Source organism: Pezoporus wallicus, unplaced genomic scaffold, assembly GCF_028554395.1.
Source record: "Pezoporus wallicus isolate ANWC-B61680 ecotype Strahan unplaced genomic scaffold, APGP_CSIRO_Pwel_v1 contig_7237, whole genome shotgun sequence".
Taxonomy (NCBI): domain Eukaryota; kingdom Metazoa; phylum Chordata; class Aves; order Psittaciformes; family Psittacidae; genus Pezoporus; species Pezoporus wallicus.
This window is the reverse complement of record NW_026635802.1, coordinates 1,811,776-1,830,808: the sequence shown is the minus strand read 5'-3', so window position 1 is coordinate 1,830,808 and position 19,033 is coordinate 1,811,776. Positions and strand designations below refer to the sequence as shown.

The 19,033-nt window shown below is 39.3% G+C and overlaps 1 protein-coding gene and 1 long non-coding RNA gene across 4 annotated transcripts in view; both read left to right on the top strand.

The window, feature by feature from the left end:
* XYLB (xylulokinase) overlaps positions 1 to 19,033 on the top strand; it is an 87,484-nt gene that overhangs the window by 33,793 nt on the left and 34,658 nt on the right. The gene's annotated exons all lie outside the window — the stretch shown is intronic.
* Positions 1,332 to 4,347, top strand: LOC130593284 (uncharacterized). The gene is made up of 4 exons (XR_008970775.1): positions 1,332 to 1,718; positions 1,961 to 2,012; positions 2,586 to 2,623; positions 3,891 to 4,347. It is a non-coding gene; the product is annotated as an uncharacterized LOC130593284 (long non-coding RNA).

Here is a 19,033-nt window from a genome sequence, read left to right as displayed (position 1 = left end):
GTGAGTTTATATACTCCAGTTGCTCTGGATGTGCTCTTTGTGTCACAGTTATACCTTTAGGAATCTGATTCTGCCACCTAACTGTCAACAGCAGGGGTAGATGGGTAGAAGGTGCATGCATGATTACAAGCATGATCTTTGTCCATAAAATCCCCTGTCTGTGTTTATTATGTAATTTACAGCTTCTTGCATACATAAATCCGTCACTCACAAATAATGTTGGTGCCCTGAATTCTACTGACTGTACTTGGTGCTTAAGTCCTGGCTGGAGTGACACAGACATGCCTATGGCTTTGCACTGGTGTAAGAATGAGCCATTTTTTTTCCTTAAGTGCTACATGTTGATGGTGTTTCAAATACGTGAAAGTACATCCTTCTGATCAAATATACAATGAGATGCTTTCTTAAACAAAACAGCAGTCCTGCAGTGCTAGGGAAAAATTGGAAATGTCAGAGCATCCTGGGTTTGACATCTCAGTGATTAGAGGGGGGAACTTATCTTTTCTGAAGAACTCAGTCTAAGATTACATGAGGGCAAACTCAAAGGTGCCCAGTTTCTTTTTTCTTCAGGTGGTATTTTCTTCTGATGCTATTTCCAGCAGGTTGAAGGTAGTAATAATGTGTGGTGCTTTGTCTGCAGGGAAGGCAGTGTGATGGAGCAAGGGAAGCTCAGAAAATATCTCTTAGTATAATATGGTGTGATTGATTTTCATTGTTCATGATGTCACACAGAATCACAGAACCCGAAGGGGAGGCATGGGGCTGTCAATTCAGAGCAAAGTGTTGGTCCATTGGAGGATGAACTGGCTTTCCAGTTTGGCAAAGCTAGATAGCACTGATCCTTGGGACACTTTGGAGATGGCTTTGTGTCAGGCTATGAGACAGGTTTTTCTGCTGGTAGTTGTCTTTGACTGGCTTCAGTGACTGTAGTCTCCATAGTCTTATGAAATATCAAGAATGTTGGGGTACTTGTTCCGTCGGTTGTCCTTACCTTCACCACTAAGTGTGCTTCTACTCCAGTTGTAGCAGTGTTCTGGCTGAAAACTGTGAGGCCATTTTGTAGTTGCATACAGATTAAATTGATGTTTATGCCCTGCGGGATTTAAATTTCTTGGAGAAATCAATACTAAAATGTTGTGTTGGCTTCGTGCTTGTCTCTTGCTGTTTGCTGCTAAGAGTGCTGATGTTGTTTCAGCAGCATGAGGGTGATGGCTTTGTTAGGGGCCTTTTGCTTCAGCAAGTGAATGAAAACAGTTTAAAAATAATTAGAGGACAGAGCCCTTGGTGAGAAATTGAAGTCCTTTGTTCACAATAATAACGAATAATGGTATAGGTCAGATTGGAACATATATGAACAGAGATGGGGCAGAGAGTACCGCTTGGCATGCAATACAAACAGACCATAAATATGCCTTGCCATTAGATCTTGAGCCTATATTTTTGAGGGAGGAGTGTTGGCTTAAGAAGGACTTTCAAATTCATCAAAGTCAGGATCTTCCTCCCAGATAAGTTAGTGATTCTGCTGCAGAGGATATTTGTATTTTCTGATGAAAGTTCCGGCTGATAAGAGTGCCAGTGTGAGATGGGCAATACCTTGCCAAGAACTTGACTGTATCCCCTCTTATTTTCCACAAAGCATCAGACTGCTATCACGTAGCAGAGCCTTCCAGGCACGATCAAGCAACGCTTGGTTTTAAGCCAGTGATCTGGAGTGAAAGGTTGGTTAGCTCATTACCAATTCCCTGACCAAGTATTTTGCAAAGAAGAGCTTTTTTATTATTACTTGGCTCCAGAGAGCCAAGAGTATTAGTTTAACTAATTTTAAAAAGGGTTAGATAAAATGTCTCTGGAGGAAATGACCTAATGTACTATAAGGAAGCTGCATACGTGCTCTAGAATTTTTCATGCAGTGGCTATTGTCTTGCTTTTATTTTGTTTTATTGTTGTTATACATATACAGGAAACACAGTGAAGACAGAAAATCTGAAGAGTTAATAAAAAGATTGGAGAAGGTACTATCAGTCTTTCATTTCTGACACAATGATAAAATGTTGTCATTGTTTGAACAATCACTTTTAATGTTTGGTCAGCAAAAGACTAAGTATGTAAATGGTTCAATTCCTGTGCCCTAATGTTAGGAGGGATTGTTTATGGCTGTTTCAATGATGTACTTTTCAAGCAGTACTCAGAAAAATAGTCAAGCTGTCAGTTGACTGGTTTTGTTAGAGCTTCATGGATCTTTAGAAGCTGGGGACTTGGGCATCAGTTATCTAATAAATCTTTTATCACTTGTGTTTTTAGGACTGATCTAGTTTTAAATCCAGTTAGATTAGGGAGGGAATGACATGATTGCAGTCTATAAGTACCTTCTTGGGGAAAGGAAACTTGGTAGTATAGAACTCATGAGCCTTACAGACAGCAACACTATTGTTCAATAACTGAAAGTAGGTAAACCTCAAATGACAAGCAAGGTGCAGATTTTTAACAGAAACTGAAATAAAACATTGCAGCAATTGACAGGATGTAGTGAACTCTTTAGCACTGGAAGTTCTACAAACAAGGTTTGTTTTTTTTCCTAAATACAGGTGCTCTGATCCAAAGAGATTGTTCATGTTATAGAAGGGTGAGTTAAAAGGACCAGAGTGGTCCATTCTGTCTCAGACACATGGGAATCTGTAAGAGATGCCATTGCTAGGAAGCTCATCTGATTCACAGCTATATATACATTGCTTTGTAGTAATCATTTCTACCAATAGCAGCTGCTGGTATCACTGTAAATGACCCCCTGTTTCTACATTCTGCTTGTAAAACACTATAGCTACCTTAGTTGACACTTAGTGAGATGATACCTATTTATTACTTTAAATCTTTCTTCAGTGTCTTTCTGTGTTTTCATTTTTGTTGCTCAAATGTGACAGGTCTGTTAGTGAACTCCATTCAGCTCTCCCAAGAATCCCTAGTCTCTCCAGATGTCTTTCTTTTTTCTGGCTTAAGGTTATTCAGCTGCTCTTACACATCTCATGTTATGCATCACTTCTGAGCACTAAGTGTTTCCAAGCTTTCAGCTGCATCAATCCACCCTTGAGATTTTTCAGTGTTAACAGGCATTCTACAAGTCATTCTTTCCCGACCTACTCTATTTGCGTGCATGTACAGTAATTTTTACTCTGTTTGCTGCATGAAATTAAGCAAGACAGTTTTGCCTTACTTTAAAAGAGATCATTGTCTGAGTTGTTTTAAAATGAATTTAAATATCTGAAGTGTTGGTTCCATACAGACTTTGATTTCTAGAGGACAGCTTCTCAGTGCTTACTCAGATTATCTCAAGAGAAAAATAACAAACCACCCTGCATTTATTAAGTAAAAACAGAGTAAAAGCTCACATGTCTGTGGGGAAGGGGAATTCTGCATTCTACTTGCGTAACTTTAATTGTCTTTAGACGTTAAAGGATTAATTTGGGCAGCTTTTTTTTTTTTTTTTTTTTTTTAATTTCTGACCCATGGTTTTCAGGAATGCATGTAAAGGGCAGTCTCTTTTTCTGCCTTTAAAATACGTTACTTAGCCTGTACATGGTGTGTCTAACTTATGCACTTGCGAAGGTGTGCATGGTGCATGTAAAGTGACAGGTCTCAGCCCCAAGGCTTTCATAATGTTGGTTCAGTCCAGGTGTAAAGGACAGCAGCGGATGGGAAGTTCATGAAAAATAAGCTTCAAGTGCAGTATGTGCTTCTGAAGTTCTCGCTCTGACATGAGTACCAACAGAGATTTTTTAGGTTTGCACTTGGAGGCTATAATTTATGATCAGTGACAGGGCTGACCCAAAGAAGGATGAAATTCCTGATCCCAGCTTCCAGACAGTGATATAATTTTTCTCTTTGATGTTTAAAAGGCTGGACTTGAGTTTCTTACAGTGGCCTTCAGCACATCAGTGCTATTCCTACTTGGAAAATCTAAGGAGTGTATGAAAGAACACAAGGAAAAAAGTTTGCTTGAAACTGAAATTGTCTTCTTCCAACTGCACTTACAGTGATTGTACAGCATCAGGCAGACTTAAAGTAAAACTAAACTCAGGTGTACCTGCTGAGCATTGTACATCAATTACTACTCAAGTAGAAAGTGAGTTTAAAAGTGGCCGCTTCTCTACCACTTATGTTGGTTTTAAAGTATTTGTCTTCCGTTTGACAATATTTAAACTTAAGAAATTTCTGAAAAGTGGAAATTTGAAATTAAAAATAGAGTATATATATACATACAAAGGGAGGTTTTGTGATGTTTTTATTTTTGATAGTGTCTGAAAGTGAAATACCGTAGAGGGTACCTCTACGGCAGATAACTGAACTTGTAAGTCTTTATCTTTAATGTTACTAAAGCGTGACTTAACTCAACTCTCAGTGTTTCACCTCTGGGTGTGCCTATCTCGGTTGACTCTTCTGAAATGCGTAATTATTAGCTGTTTTCAGAAGTTCTGGTAGATGGAAGTTCAGTTATGCACTATACAAACTGAGCTGGTTTGTAGAAACCAGCTAGCATCTTTATAAAACATAAACCTGTGTGCCTTTGTGTTTCCACTTTTGCAGCAACACTGAGTGGAAAGAATGGCTGCATTGGAATTTGAATGAGCTGAATGCTCTGTCTCAAAAACTCTATGAGAAGGTGTTTGCTGTGCGCAAACACACAGTATTGAATTCTTTCTTTTTACAAGGCAACAATGTTACCCAAGATAGCAATTCTAAACAGTGTGTATTCATTACAGAAGTAGAAGCAAATGGCAGTATTATTTTGGAAAACAAACTGACTTGGAAATATGCTCGATTTCCTTAGCTTAAAGTTAGTAGCCAGAGTTTCAGTGTACTTATCTATCTAGTCAATGTACTTCATCATTGAATGCAACGTTCTTCACTTTTGTGTGTTTTCCTGTCATGTTTTCAATATGTTAAGATCACTTCTGTTACATTTCAATTATTGACTTTGTTGGTAGAGGAGTTTGGATCCTAGGGGTATCCATGTGCTGAAGGAATGCATCTGGGAACTGTATTCCAGCACATCCTTGGCTGACTTCTCTGTGTTTCCAGCATTGGGTCACTCAGTTCCTTCCCTCACCATCGCTAGTATCTAGTACCAAACAGGTAAATCTCAGTATTTATCTGTACATAGCTATTTCCATGTGTGCATCTCAAGAAGTAATTATGGAGAGCTGGAGGGCACTCAGCATTGTTTCAAACTGGCAAAGTATTTCTGTGCTGTCGGTGGCCAACTAAAACTTACAAAACAGCAGAAAATAATATATATTGGCCTGTGTAGCAGCAGCACTGTGAGTAGCATTGGAATTAAAGTGGTCACAGAGCTGGAGGGATGGTGAACGATATTTTCAAAAGCATTCACTCTCTTCACTCAAGGTGCTCTTGATCTTTTCCCTCTGTGTTTATTCTGGTCAAAAATGAACTTTTTGTTATTTTGAAGTGGTTCTAATTATAATGGTTATACAAATGTACAAGTGGAGAGCTTCATGAGTAATCTCTTCAAATTAAGTGCACTTCTAGTAAAGTGATTTAAGTTTACCTGCAAGTGAACACTTGTGCTGGAGAGTGATACAAAGCTTCATATATCATATCTGATTTTTGTCTGTGAACATAAAAGCCTGGTACCCACTGAAATGCAGGTGAACATCTGAAGCCATTGTTTTTAAGTATGATATGTTAGAATAAAAAATTGCTGGCAAACGCTCAGGATCTAGTGGCTTCTTGTTTATTTTTGTGTTTTAAATTCCTCTTTTATTCATTGGAGTTATTAAATTCTTTCAAGTATGGTAGCGGCTATGAACTTTGATACAGGTCGGGGCAGATTATAGATGTTATCGAGGCTGTTGCTTAGAGTGTAATCACTGCAAGGGCATTCCTGTTGATTTCAGTGCTGCCATTTGCATGAATAAGGGTTAATCATGAGAACCAGGAGAGTGTAAGACTATAACCCTAATTTCCATCCCCTTTTATATGCTTGAAAATGGGTTAGATCACTCCTCAGAGGCCCGATCATTTAACTCTTTTCATTTTAACCAAGGATAAAACTGACAGCAGTTCCAGTTTGGAGAGGCCTCAGACAAACTTCTGTCATCTACCTCCCCTATACATCCTTTCTATCTGTCCTGATGGCACATCCAACACCCCAAAATCAGCTGCACATTCCAGCAGACTACAAAAGCAAAAGTACATTGAGGGCTGAGGTAGGATGTGTTGTATTCTGGTGGTTAAAAGAAGAAAGTTTCATATATGTATGGTTTTTACCTATACGCACTCACACACGCTATATATATATAGTATAAATAACTATATTGTACAAATAAGTTTTCTATTTCATTTAGAGGATAGGAGGCAAGACTGGAAATTCACAGAACCTTTTGGTTATTATAACTGACGTTTCTGAAATGAATTATTTTCTCTGAGTAGTCACTCATGTGCAAGTGACTGGTACGTGTGGAGATGCAGAAAATGTCTTGTAGAACTATTGTGGCTTGGGTAACTCATGTTTCTGATGCTTAGGAGTGATACCACAAATGTATGAGAAAAGTGATGTAACGAACAGTGTATACCTAAAGAGCTCCAGATAAAAGGTTCAAAGAACAATTATCGCAGTTGAATGTAGTGTTTTAAAAACAGCTTAATCCATTTTCCTGCCCTTTTTGTGCTTTTCCTCTAAATAACTCTAATGTATAATAATTAATTGCTTAAAATAATACCTATAAATCTAACAAGGTTTATCTAAAGCTTGGCTGCACAGAGGAAACTTCATGTTTGTTTCAGTGTGAGAGGAAAAATCCATTTACTGAAAAATATTAAGAAAGCTAATATTAATTTAGATGGAACTTAAATCTTTAATGGCTTTTTAAAATTATTTTCCTTAGATTTTAATTTGAATTAAATCATTGCTATTGTTAAATTAGTTAAACACTAAATTAAGAAATGCAAATGAAGTAAGCCCAAAATCCAATGTGGTTATTGTTTTTATTGATATATGTAGGCTAGTGGTGCGGAGCAAATTCCAATTATATCTGATCTGTTATTTGCAGTACAAGTTCCTGACTCTTCATTAAGTGTAATACATTAGATTAAATGCTTTGCTCGATAAGAGCTTGGAAAATACCAGTATTACAATAAACCACTTGCTGCTTTTGTCTCTTTGTTTGGGCTGTTAGCGCTGCCTGTAATGCAGGCTTTCTAGTTTAATGTTTTAAAATCCTGTCCAGTTGTGATCATCAGAGAAAGATAAATGTAAAACTTTAGGTAGCATAGTCACAGGAGGCCTGGGAGCAAGGGAGAGTTGCTAAAGGCAACTCCATTACATACATGAGTTCACCTGAATAAATGTTCAGTGGCTTCTGCTATGCTAACTGTAAATACTAGTAGCTAGTGAGGAAAATGCTAGTTTCACATGATGTATCTCCCTATATGATTAAAACATCCAAAATAAATGGAGCGTGTCTTCAAGTACCAGAACTAAATTTATCCAAGTTGTTCTGTATCTGTTGGTTTATACTTTTATAAAGTGCAGTATCCTAAACTGACTAAAATAAGTAGAAATCTAGGTAGGAAAGAGGAAAATGTATGTGCCATTTTGAGCTTGTCTGCTTTGGGCACAACCAAAGTACTTGTCTGTGTAAAAGCTCCTTTTTGATTTTTAAACTACTTTTTTCCCTGGAAGCCATTCAGGAAGGCAAAATTGAGCCAAAGCTTCTCATAGCTGCCCTGTGACAGTCCCAGGTGGAGAGAGGACACCATAACCAAGGGTAAACCTTGTTGCATGGCTTGCTCTGCACAGCTCTTGGGCAAGCCAGGCACACCTGGTGGTACCATGTTCCTGAGCTGTGCCTGGTTTCTGCCTGTGCTGCTGTATCCAGCAGTAGCAGCTTCATAATCATCCATGTGAATAAAACTGTTTTGGCTTCAGTCAATAGTTAATCTTTTCCTGGCAGGATAAATGTTGCAGTTGATGTGACGGAGCCTTGTGAGGTAATTACTGTTCTGTTTTAACCTAATGTGGTGGGCATAGCAAGTGTATCTAAAGTGTGGGCTGGGTATGGGAGATGGCATTCTAATGCTGTGGTTAAGTCATTTGTGATGTCTAAGTCTGCAGGGGGAGTATTTGGCAGAGCTGAGACAAGACGTTGACACCCACTTAGCATGGGTGTCAGCCTTCTCACCCTATGCCCAGAGAAACTTCTGCCCATTCTACTCTAAGTAGTGTAAACCAGTCGTTTTCCATTCTCTCTCTCTCTCTCTCTCTGTCCTCCTCTTTCATTTTCCCCGAGTTCTGGATCAACCTGCATCTAGAGTAATTCAAAATGGTTCTGTGAAGACACAGAAAGAGACTGTAATGTTCATTACTGGAATGAGTGAAAAAAAAGCCCTCTTTTCTGCATCATCATGAGAACCTCACGGTATTTGCCGTCTTGCTTTGTTTCACATTTGACTGCTTAGTAACTGCTACCATGCTGTTAGCAAAATGCTTCTCTTTCTTGATGCTTTCCTCCCATGCCTGTTGTTACACAAATCCTTGGAGCATGGCTCCAGAAAGTCTCCCTGAAACACTTTCCTCTGACAGCATAGTCTATTCGAGCTACTCCATGCCCATGGTCATCAGAATCCCTATTCTGTGCCTGGGCTAAAAATGAGACCATTCTAGCTCAACACCTCCTCCACTTCCATATGTTATACTGCATTTGTTGCTGAGGGTGATGCCAGCTATTGAGTGCCTCCTTGCAGTGGTGGCAAGGAGGCAGGATGATGAGTTTCTGGGTTGCAGACAGAGATCTTTACCTTGCAGGAGATGTTTTGTGGTTTTGAGGTGGTCATTGCTTGGGCTTCTCTTCTGTAAGATTTTTGAAAATCCTCTTACATAGATGTTTTCAGGTGCTTCTTCCAGACTTACGGGCCTTTTTGCCACACCGTGATCAGAGGATAACTAGACTTCCAGAATGAGACTCTGGCCATTGGGCACCATGTTGCAATGGCATCATCTTGTACTTGCTTAACTGTATTGAATGTATGGCACTGCAGCAATCTGCAAAGAATGAGGTCTCTGCATCCAGGAAGAGCAAACAATGGGTTGTTTTCAGTGCATGCTAGTTAAATGGGAATCAATTATGGAGAAGTCCTGGAAGCACCGGCATGGAGGAAAGGTGGATTTGTATTGAACTTTAATGTTTGACCATGCTGCATAGTAGAAGCCTGTTTCCTCCTGCAAAACAGGCTGGTTTCAGGTGCCTAGAGTAGTGTGTAGGTTATGACCCAGCTCATGCAATGAAGTCTGTATAAATAAAAGTACAGGTATTATGAATAGTGAGGATAAGTAGTGCTGGATTAGAATATAAATCTTAAACAGGATTAAGCCACAGCTAATATGCACCTATGGAGCAGAATGTGCTTTCTGAATAGGGAACAACCTAGATAAACAGATTTCATAATTTCAGAGGCAGCTCTGCCTCAGTTTGTAAGTGATCATGCCCTTTTATACTCCAAGGAGAATTTGCATTGCACCAAAGATGAAGATTTTCTTTGGAATCATTTTTGTTTGTTGGCCCAGGACTGAGAAAAACTTGCTGCAGGATTTGTGTAGGATTCATTTGCCCCATCTGAAATTCTGTCAGGGCTGAAATGAAATGTGAGCAAGAGGAAGAACCATGTAATGGTACAGGCTCATTTGTTTTCACATGAATGCATTAGAGCAAAATCTCACTTTCATGAATCAGCATTTCCTTTGTCAATAACTTTCAATATTAAACAGTAAGGTGACACCAGGATTACATTGGAGAAAAAGTAAATTAAACTGCGACAAAAGATTCTGGAGGGTAAATTGACATCTCAGATCTTGATTCATGGTTCAGCTACAGAACAGGATGGGAATAACTATTTCCTTCCCCATATGTTTAAAATTGTTTTGTAACTGAGAGAGAAAAAGGACATTTCCAGATCCTTAGTGGATACCGGCTCATTCAAATCCCACACTGTATTGAGAAAAGATACCTTTACTACGTTCCATGTTTTCTGAAAATTGTGATGTTCATTCAGTTTGTCAAGATATGGAGCGGATAGTTGTGCACTTTCTGTGTTGCTAGAAAGAAAATAGCTGATGTTTTAGTATCCTCATGTGCTGAAATGTCATATTCTTGAGTCGAAGTGCAGTGTTTCCTTCTTTTCATTCTTACCATATCCATTTTCCACACATTAACCTCTTCCTGACCTAGTGCCACTTATGCATAAAAAGCCCAAGTGCTTCTAGGTTGCAAGCGTAGCAGTTGTCTAATATGCTAGTCTTGACAAGGATTCAAAGGAAATACACAAATTTAAGAATAACATTAACTTTAATAAATAATCCTGGGGAAGTTATTTTGAAATGCTTATTCTAGTGAAAAGGCTGTCATTAAAGCTTCCGAGACTGCTGTTTAAATTACATAGGTGTCTTGCTACTCTGATCTTAGTGGTAGAAATTATTCTCCCTTGGGACGCACTTGGTTCATATCCATAAGTATCCGTGGGTTTCAATAAATACAAGTACATGGCATTTCCTTGACATGTCAGTTTAGCACCTCCTCCCTCATGCTTATTTATGTAAGTCTTCTAAACTCTTAAAAAAAAAAGTTTCCTGTGTTCTGCCACTTGGCATTACCAGCTCAGTCCTGAAATGCTTTTGTTGGCTTTAGAAGTTCACAGAAAATCTGGAAGACAAACAAAAACCAAGAGAGAACACGCTTTCTGCAGGATCAGTGGTGCAAATTGCCATTTGTTTTGCTTCTCTATTTGTAGAATAGATTCTGCACAGACAGCAGTGAAAGCTTCCCTATCCTGCAGTCCCATCTCTGACTTAAGAAAGCACCTTTGGAAGAAAATGTATGTATTTTTATATAAATGGGCTTTATCTTTAGTCTGGCCTTTTTTTTTTTTTTCCCCTAGCTTTAAATACAGACATTATTGTCTCATTGGCTTGTTGATGCTACTGATGCTACTTGTGTTTAAGCATGTTCTGAAGTGATTTCCTAAATTCTTAGCTTTAATTTTTCATCTCCTGCTGAAAGCCAGCAAGAAAACTGAGTCGTGTAATTTGTGACCTAGTGTGTGCTTAGCAATACCTGGCAGGAGTCCTTTAAACAGGGACATGTGGCTCAGGCCCAGTTTCTCAGAACAGAGAGCTATTAGTGGCGATACCTCCAGTGTGTTAGTTGCTGTGACTATAAACACTGAGAAAGGTCTTCTTATATAATGAGAAAAAGCCAAAGAGGTGAGCTGTACATCACACAACCTCATCCAGTGTTCCTCTAATCCTGTCTTACACAGTCAACTGTCTCTCCAGGCTTATTCTCTGATATGATGATGAGAAGCTTATGCTTGTGACTTGAATAAATCACGTAAGTTGCATGTTAAACAGAGGAATGGTATGTTGGGAGCCTCATCAAATTCAACAAGGAAAAATGTCAAGTCTTGCACCTGGGGCACATAAACTCCCTGCGTTGATAAGAATCAAGGAGGGAAGCTCTCCTGAAATGGACGTGGGAGGTCTAGCTAAGAATGAGCCAGCAGTGTATCTATGCAGCAAGGAAGGCTGACATCATACAGGCTGTAGCAACGGGAGAATAGCCAGGCAACTGAAATAGATAAATTACTGTTCTTTCTTCAGCAGTCCTTTAGATCAGGTCTGGAGTACAATGCCCATTTGGGACCCCCTAATGTAAGAAACACATTGACAAACTGGGCCAAGTGCAGTGAAGAAGCCACCAAGGTGCTTAGGGGCTGGAGAGCCTGTCCTGATCAGGGAGGCTGGGGGAGCTGGGCTGTTCAGCCTGGAGAAGAGGAGACTTTAGAAGGGACTTAATGGTGGCCTGTTGAGGTGCTCTTTGGTGAGGTATCCAGCAGAGGGATGTCAGACCATATCCATAAATCGATAGTTTCTAATGGGATATACAAAAGATAAGTTTTTCACAGGGAGAAGTTATAACTATAAAGCATTTTATTAGCGGGTTCTTGGTAACTGAAGGTCTTGAAACCTTGTCTCAGAAATGTAAAAAGACAAGGCTGATTTTATGTTGTTCTCCTTCTGAATAAAATTGGTGTATTGACCTAGTTCTGTCACTCTGCAGCCGCAAGCCAATTGGATCCTTCAGCTGCTACCTCATCTCATTTTGCCTCATTTGGACAGATAGAACTAATTACAGTAGGTACTCTATCCAAATTTTTGCAGATTAATTTACAGCATGATGAACAGTCAGTGATGGAGATGCAACCAAGAAAGTGAGGGGTGCTCTGACCTTGTCACTCAGATGGATGTGGAGACATACTGCTTTTTTCCCAGATGGCTCTTGAGTTTTACAGAAATCAGTGACATGTTTGATTACTTCTGACAAGCAGAGAATGCATTCTCTTTTAGCTGTATTGTGTTATGCCCTTCATGACAGTGGAAGAAGGCGAAGCAGCCTCTTGACCAGCCACCCTTTGAGTAGAATATTATGGACTGAAAGTCTTGGGGTTGAAGTACAGGCTTTCAGCTCCCATTGACTCTTGGTGCTGTAAGGATTAGAAATGGTGATGCAAGAAATTGCTTTGGGTACCTGTGACGTCAGTGAAACTTCAATGCATGCCTAAATAATGTTCTGCAGAGATGTTTTCTCAGCAATCAAGATGTAGCTTACATGCTATATGACATTTGGTAACTTTTGCGAAACAGAGAAGATTAATTTGAAATTGCATTAGCATATAGTAAAACAGGTCAAGATTGTAGCAGTCTTCAGAATTATGATAAATATAATTAGGGTTGTGAGACTTTTGTCTTCTTGTGAGTTTTAAAACAAACACATTGTGGGGGGAATGGATATGCTTGGAAATTTAGAGCTGATACAATCAGATGTCTGTTTGCAACATTTGAAGGTGCCTTATTGGTTGGCTTGATGGTGAATATTTTAAACACTCGGTGTAAAATACTTTCATGTATTTTGTGAAAAGAAAAATGTGCTGGGTGTGTCTTCCCCACAGCATTCTTTTGGACCACCTCTGGGTTGACCTGATTTACAGGCTTTCATTCAAAAGTGGCAGAGAATTAAGGGGAAATTCTTTCAATAGTGCTTAAGACTGAAATAGTTTTGCTGCTGTTGGTGAAGGTAAGAATGGTTATCCTGAGTCAGGCCAAAGGGCCAGCTAGGCTAGAATCTTCTAACAGTGGCCAGGCTGTAATACACAAGCAAGGCTTGAACGGCTGTTATATCCTCCCAGCTTCCACCAGTATGCAGTTTAGCAACTTCCTGAGCCTCAGGGTTTTTTATTTAACAGTGTTGACTTAGTTTTTCCCATGAACTTCTCTAATCACTTTTTAAAAGAATGTAAGTTTTTGGCACCCATAGTGTCCTGTAGCACAGAGCATTTCATCTGAGCTATGCATCGTGTGAGAAGTCCCTATTTTTTGTTTATATTGAGCATGTCACCTGATAATTCCATTTGCTCCTCAATAGGTTTTGTACTATGAGAAACAGTGAATAATTATTCTGTATTTATCATCTTTTTGACTGCCTGTGTATCTGCTGGCCTCTCCCTGGTATTGTCTTAGCTATTTCTTTCCTTGGCTGAAGAACTGTAATCAAGACTTAGTCATGTCTCGTTGGAAGCTGTCCCACACCTTTGATCAGCCTTGTTGTGCCTCTATGTATTGTTTCCATTTTTACTATGTATTTTCATGACGTAGGACCAGTACTACACTGAATATTCAAACAGACACTAACCTTTTATTTAAAAGGTAGCATAATACTATTTCTGGTTTTATTCTTTTAATACAATTTTAATGCACTTGCTTTTTCAATTTTTAGTAATGATCTAATATTTTCATGAAATTATTGAAACTTACCATGCTTTACTCAAAGATAAGTACTTAGAGCATGATGGATATGTAAATTTAGATTTGTTCTTTCCGTGTACATTACTTTATACTAATCAACATTGAATTTCATCTGCCGTTTTGTTTCTTATCCTGTCTCTCATAAGAAAATTCTGTAACTCCTCAGGGCTGGCTTTGTTGTTCTTTGCCCTTTCCCACGTTACTTGTGACCTTTCACTAGTGACTGTGAAAAATGATCACTTAGTCCTACTGTTTTTTTCATGTCTTTTAAAAAGACATCATTAGTGCATAAGACCACTTCCATTCTGTCCTGTGGCAACCGCCTTTCTGCAAAAAATTTTGGTGAAGAACCCTGCTAGAAAAAGCTGCTGGAAATCCATGCTTATGCTTCTGTAAAGCAAGTTGTTGGAGACTCCTGTTTCAAGACTTTTAGCAAGATGCATTTTCTCCAGTTAACATTTGAACAACTTGGCACTTCATTCATACACAACACGTTCTAAGCATCATCCCATGTTGACAACTCAGTCTGGGACAGGCCCTCCAACACATGCCAAATTAAGACACCCTTCATACGTTGTCCTTGAACTGTCTCGGTGTTAGTTAAGGGTATTCTAGGCTTTTGACTGCTGCTTTTAATTTCTTTTTAATTTTTTTTCTCTGTCTTTTGTTATTCCAGTTTGCTGAAATTATGTATTTTCACTGTGGATTGATGGTTTATTTTTATTGATTGGCCCTTCATAGACTGATTTATCTTAATAGAATCATAGAATGTTTTGGTGTGGAAGGGACCATTAGAAATCATCTAACCTGCAGTATGCAGGGACATATTCAACTAGATCAGATTGCTCAGTACCCCATCCAGTCTTGACCTTGAATGTTTCCGGGGATGGGGCATCTACCACATCTCTGGGCAACCTGTGCCAGTGCTTCAGAACCTGCACTGTTAAAAATGTCTTCCTCAAATCTAGCCTGGATCTACCTTATTTTAGTTTAAAGCCATTACCCCTTGCTCTATTACTGCAACAGGCCCTGCTAAAAAGTCTGTCACCATCTTTCTTATAAGCTGCCCTTTAATTGCTGAAAGGCTTCAGTAAGGTCTCCCCACAATCCTCTCTTCTCCAGGCTGAACAACCTCAGCTCTGTTCTTCATGGTAACTATTACAGAGTGCTTCTTCAGTAGTAACTTTCTGAACCCTCCTGTGTTTTGTGCTTAAGATAAGCCAGGTCAGGAGTTGCTGCTTTTTTCTCTTTTTTTTTTAGAGTTCTATAAAAGTTGTCGCATAAGCATGTGCAAATATGGTGTTTATTCTAACTCATACAGAGATAACTGTATTATTTCATTGTTACTGCATTGTCTGTCCAGGTGGTCTCTCCAATCTCTTTGTGTGTGTTTTAGTCACTGTTGTCATTCTGGGCAGTGGCCTGTTTTATGTTCCCAACATTGATGTGGTATTCAAACCATATGAGTTATGTTAGAAGTTGGTACAGTTAACTGTTTGCTCTGACTTCAGGTTTTTATTAATGTATAACAACACTCACGGCTGTGGTTTTCCAATGTCTTTGCAACGTAATTTGTTATTTTCTTATACAGCATGTAATGATTGCCGTTCACCAGTAAGATGCTTCTGCCAATATCCTTATTGAAAGCTAGGTATTTTAAAGTTTTCTATTTAAATTTTTTAGATACCTAGTATCGGTACAGGAACACTTCTGTGCTTGGCTTAGTAGCGGGTTTTTTGTGCTATGATTAAAATGGAATTATTTCTTCTTTGCAGTTTCTTGTTCAGATTTATTAATGTCTGCCCTATCTTTTATTTATAGATACAAAGTTTTAATGATTTCAGTCCTAGAAAATGTGTCATGTCCATTTGTGCCAGCCTTACTGCACTTCTTAGTTTAAAAGATTCTTCTGTAACGTTATTAATTGTAAATGCCAGTAGTCTGGTACCAGCTTGATTTAGATGAAAACCATCTTTCCTGTATAAGCAGCCTTTCTTTCAAAAGCTTCTGCAGTTCCTACTGAATCAAAATTTAATAGTAAAAGCTCACATTTGTGAGAACAGAGTTATGCCAGTGTGGAGGTTTGTTTTTTTTAAATCATAACCAAAATGTTTAATAGACTTTATTGATGGGAAGAGATTTGTTAGAATAGATAAAATGCTTGATTTACAGTAAATCTGTGGACACTGAAAATGCAAAGGTGTAGTTGCCAAAGCAATAGGCATTCACGTATTGGCTATGACGTTGGAAGTACTAAGCTATAAAATATGATTTTGTTCTACCATTGACTTGGCACAAGACATTCAGAATCTTCAGCAGAGTGGAGAATCAGACTAATAAAGGCAGATGCATGGTGTATGGGTAGGATTTGATTGTAGGAATTTGAAAGTTGAAGACAGTGAGCTAAGCAGCTTAACATCTTCAGAATAAGAGGGAGTGAAGCTTGTAAGTGCGTCAAGCTGTTTACTTAGATCTAGTCTAAGGAGCTTAAGTAGCTTATAACACCCCAAGCTTGCTAGCTCTGGAGGAAGGGACTTACAAGCTGTGCAACAGCTACACTTCAAAGACCTTACAAGTACCACTGATGCAGCCTGCAGGGCTTCTAGAAAGCATGTCAAATAAATCTGTCTGTCTGTTTCTATGCAGTATTGAAGCGCTTCCTTTTGTTTCCACCTTATAAAGTTATGGACAACTCTTGTCCCTGGAGTTATCACGTTGATAAATACCAGGAACCTTGAAATCAGGAGGTTCTCAAAATTAATTTGGTAGTGTCCTTCATACGTATTATGTCCTCTTTTTCCTCACTAAAACCCCATACCATTACACATTCTTGGATGTACCATTTTTTTCCTATCACATGTTATATGAGGAACTCGAGTCCCCGCTTTTATAATGGGAGGTAGAAAACTACCCCAATTTTATAGTTGTAAGTTAGCAGTCTTTGGGGTCTTTGGCTTTAAATGTGTTTGTTTCTTGAAGTGTTTTGGACTAGATCATCACAAATTGTAAAACTGCTCAGTATTGCTATGGTCCCATCCAATTTGAACTGAAATCACTTGGCTTACTTGGGGTCAAAGGCTCCTGCAAAGCAGACATGGCTGTCTTCACAAACTTTTGCTCTGTAACATAACTGTCATGTCCTCAAGAGTGTCCTTACTTACTAGTCAAAAAATTACCTTCATAATGATGCTTTCTTGAGCAATTTTGTCATCTTGAGCTTGTTCTGTCCTGACTTCATTAAGGGCACTGAAGATGCACTTTAAATTACAGGGATATGACCAGTTTTCTAGTTTGCTCTGACTCCTTGCTCCCTAGGTATTTCATTTCTGTATTTCTGTAAGTAGATTCTTACATGGATCTTATATATTTTGTCTGTACAGGCTGAATCATATAATGATGAAAAATGGATCTTTGTAAATTAATATTTCACACAGTTCAGGCTGATTTTGCAAAATAGTCTTTCAGGGTATTTTACTCTGTTTACAGTTCCTTGTTATAAGTTATTCTAAGAATAGTTAAAATCACAGAATGGATGAGGATGGAAAGGACCTCTGAAGATGGTCTAGTTAGAGCAGGGTGAGCTGGAGGTGGTAGCCCAGGATTGTGGATTGTGTCCAGTTGTGTTTTGAATATCTCAAGGATGAAAGTTCCACCACAACTCTCTGGGAAAACTGCTGGGGGTTGGGGGGGGGTGGGGGGGTGGGGGTGGTGGAACACAATTTTAAACGGAATTTTTTGTGTTTCAGTTTGTGCCCTTTGTTTCTTGTTCTGTCACTGGGTGACAGTGAGAAGTGCTAAAACACCTCATGAGCCTTCTCTTTTCCAGGCTGAACAATCGCAGCTCCTCTCTCAGCCTTTCTTTGTATGCCAGGTGTTCTAGTCCTTAACTGTCCTCATGGCTCTTCACTAGACTGATTCCAGTATTTTTGTAGTCTTCCCCAGAGCTGGACCCATCAATACCAATACATAGCACATTGTGCTGAATAGTGCTCCCTAGACCTGCTAATAATGTTCTTTTTAATGCAACCCAGGTTCTGTTGGTGTTCTTTGCTGTAAGGACACATAGCTGGATCATGTTTACCTCATGAAAAGGATCGGGTCCTTTTCTGCTAAGCTACTTTCCAGCTGATGGCCTCCAGCCAGTCAACCCTCAGCCTGTACTGGTGCATGGGGTGTTTCCTCCCCAGGTGCAGGACTTTGTATTTCCATTTATTGAACTTGCTGAGGTTCCTGTTGGTCCATTTGCCCAACCTGTTGAGGTCCTGCTGATGGCAGCACAGCCCTCTTGTGTATCAGCAGTCCTCTCAGTTGAGTATCCTCTTCAAACTCGCTGAGGATACGCTCTGTCCTGTTGTCTAAGTCGTTAATATTGACCAGTATCAGACCAGTATTCACCCTTGGGGTACACCATTAGTGAGTTGCCTCCAGCTAGAATTTGTACCATTGATCATAATCTTTAAGTCTAGCAGTTCAGCCTATTTTCAGTCCACCTCCCTGTCCCCATATCTAGTCTGTTCTTCGTCAGTTTGTCTGTGAAGATACTGTGGGAGACAGTGTCAAAAGGCTTGCTTAAAATTGAGATAAACAACACCCAGCTCTTTCTCCTTATCCACCAAACCAGTCATCTCATATTAGAAGGCTGTGCTGACTAATGCCAATCACCTTTCTATCCTTCATATATTTGGAAACGGTTTCCAGGAAGTTTTGCTCCATCTTCCCAAAGATCAAGGTGAGTTTGACTGTCCCGTGTTCCCGGTATTCTCCTCATTGCCATTGTCAAAGACAGGAGTGACATTTGCTTTCTTCCAGTCCTCAGGAGCTCCCTGAGTTGCTGTGTCCTTTCAGAGATGATCAAGAGTGGTCTCAAAATTTATGTTGGCCCATTGCCTCAGCCCTCATGGGGATATCCCATCAGTTTCCATCGACTTCTGTATGTCCAATCTATATAAATGTTCCCTAGCCTGGTCTATTCCATTTAAGGTAATTCTTCCCTGCTCTGGACTTTCCTCTTGGCCTCAGGGACCTACCATTCCTAAAAGCGAATCTTAGCAGTGAAGACTGAGGCAAAGGTGGCATCGAGAACTTTAGTCCTTTATCACCCAGCCCTGTGAGTTTACAATCACATGCTATAGACCTTGATCTGCCTGTGTGTGTAAGTGTGTTTAC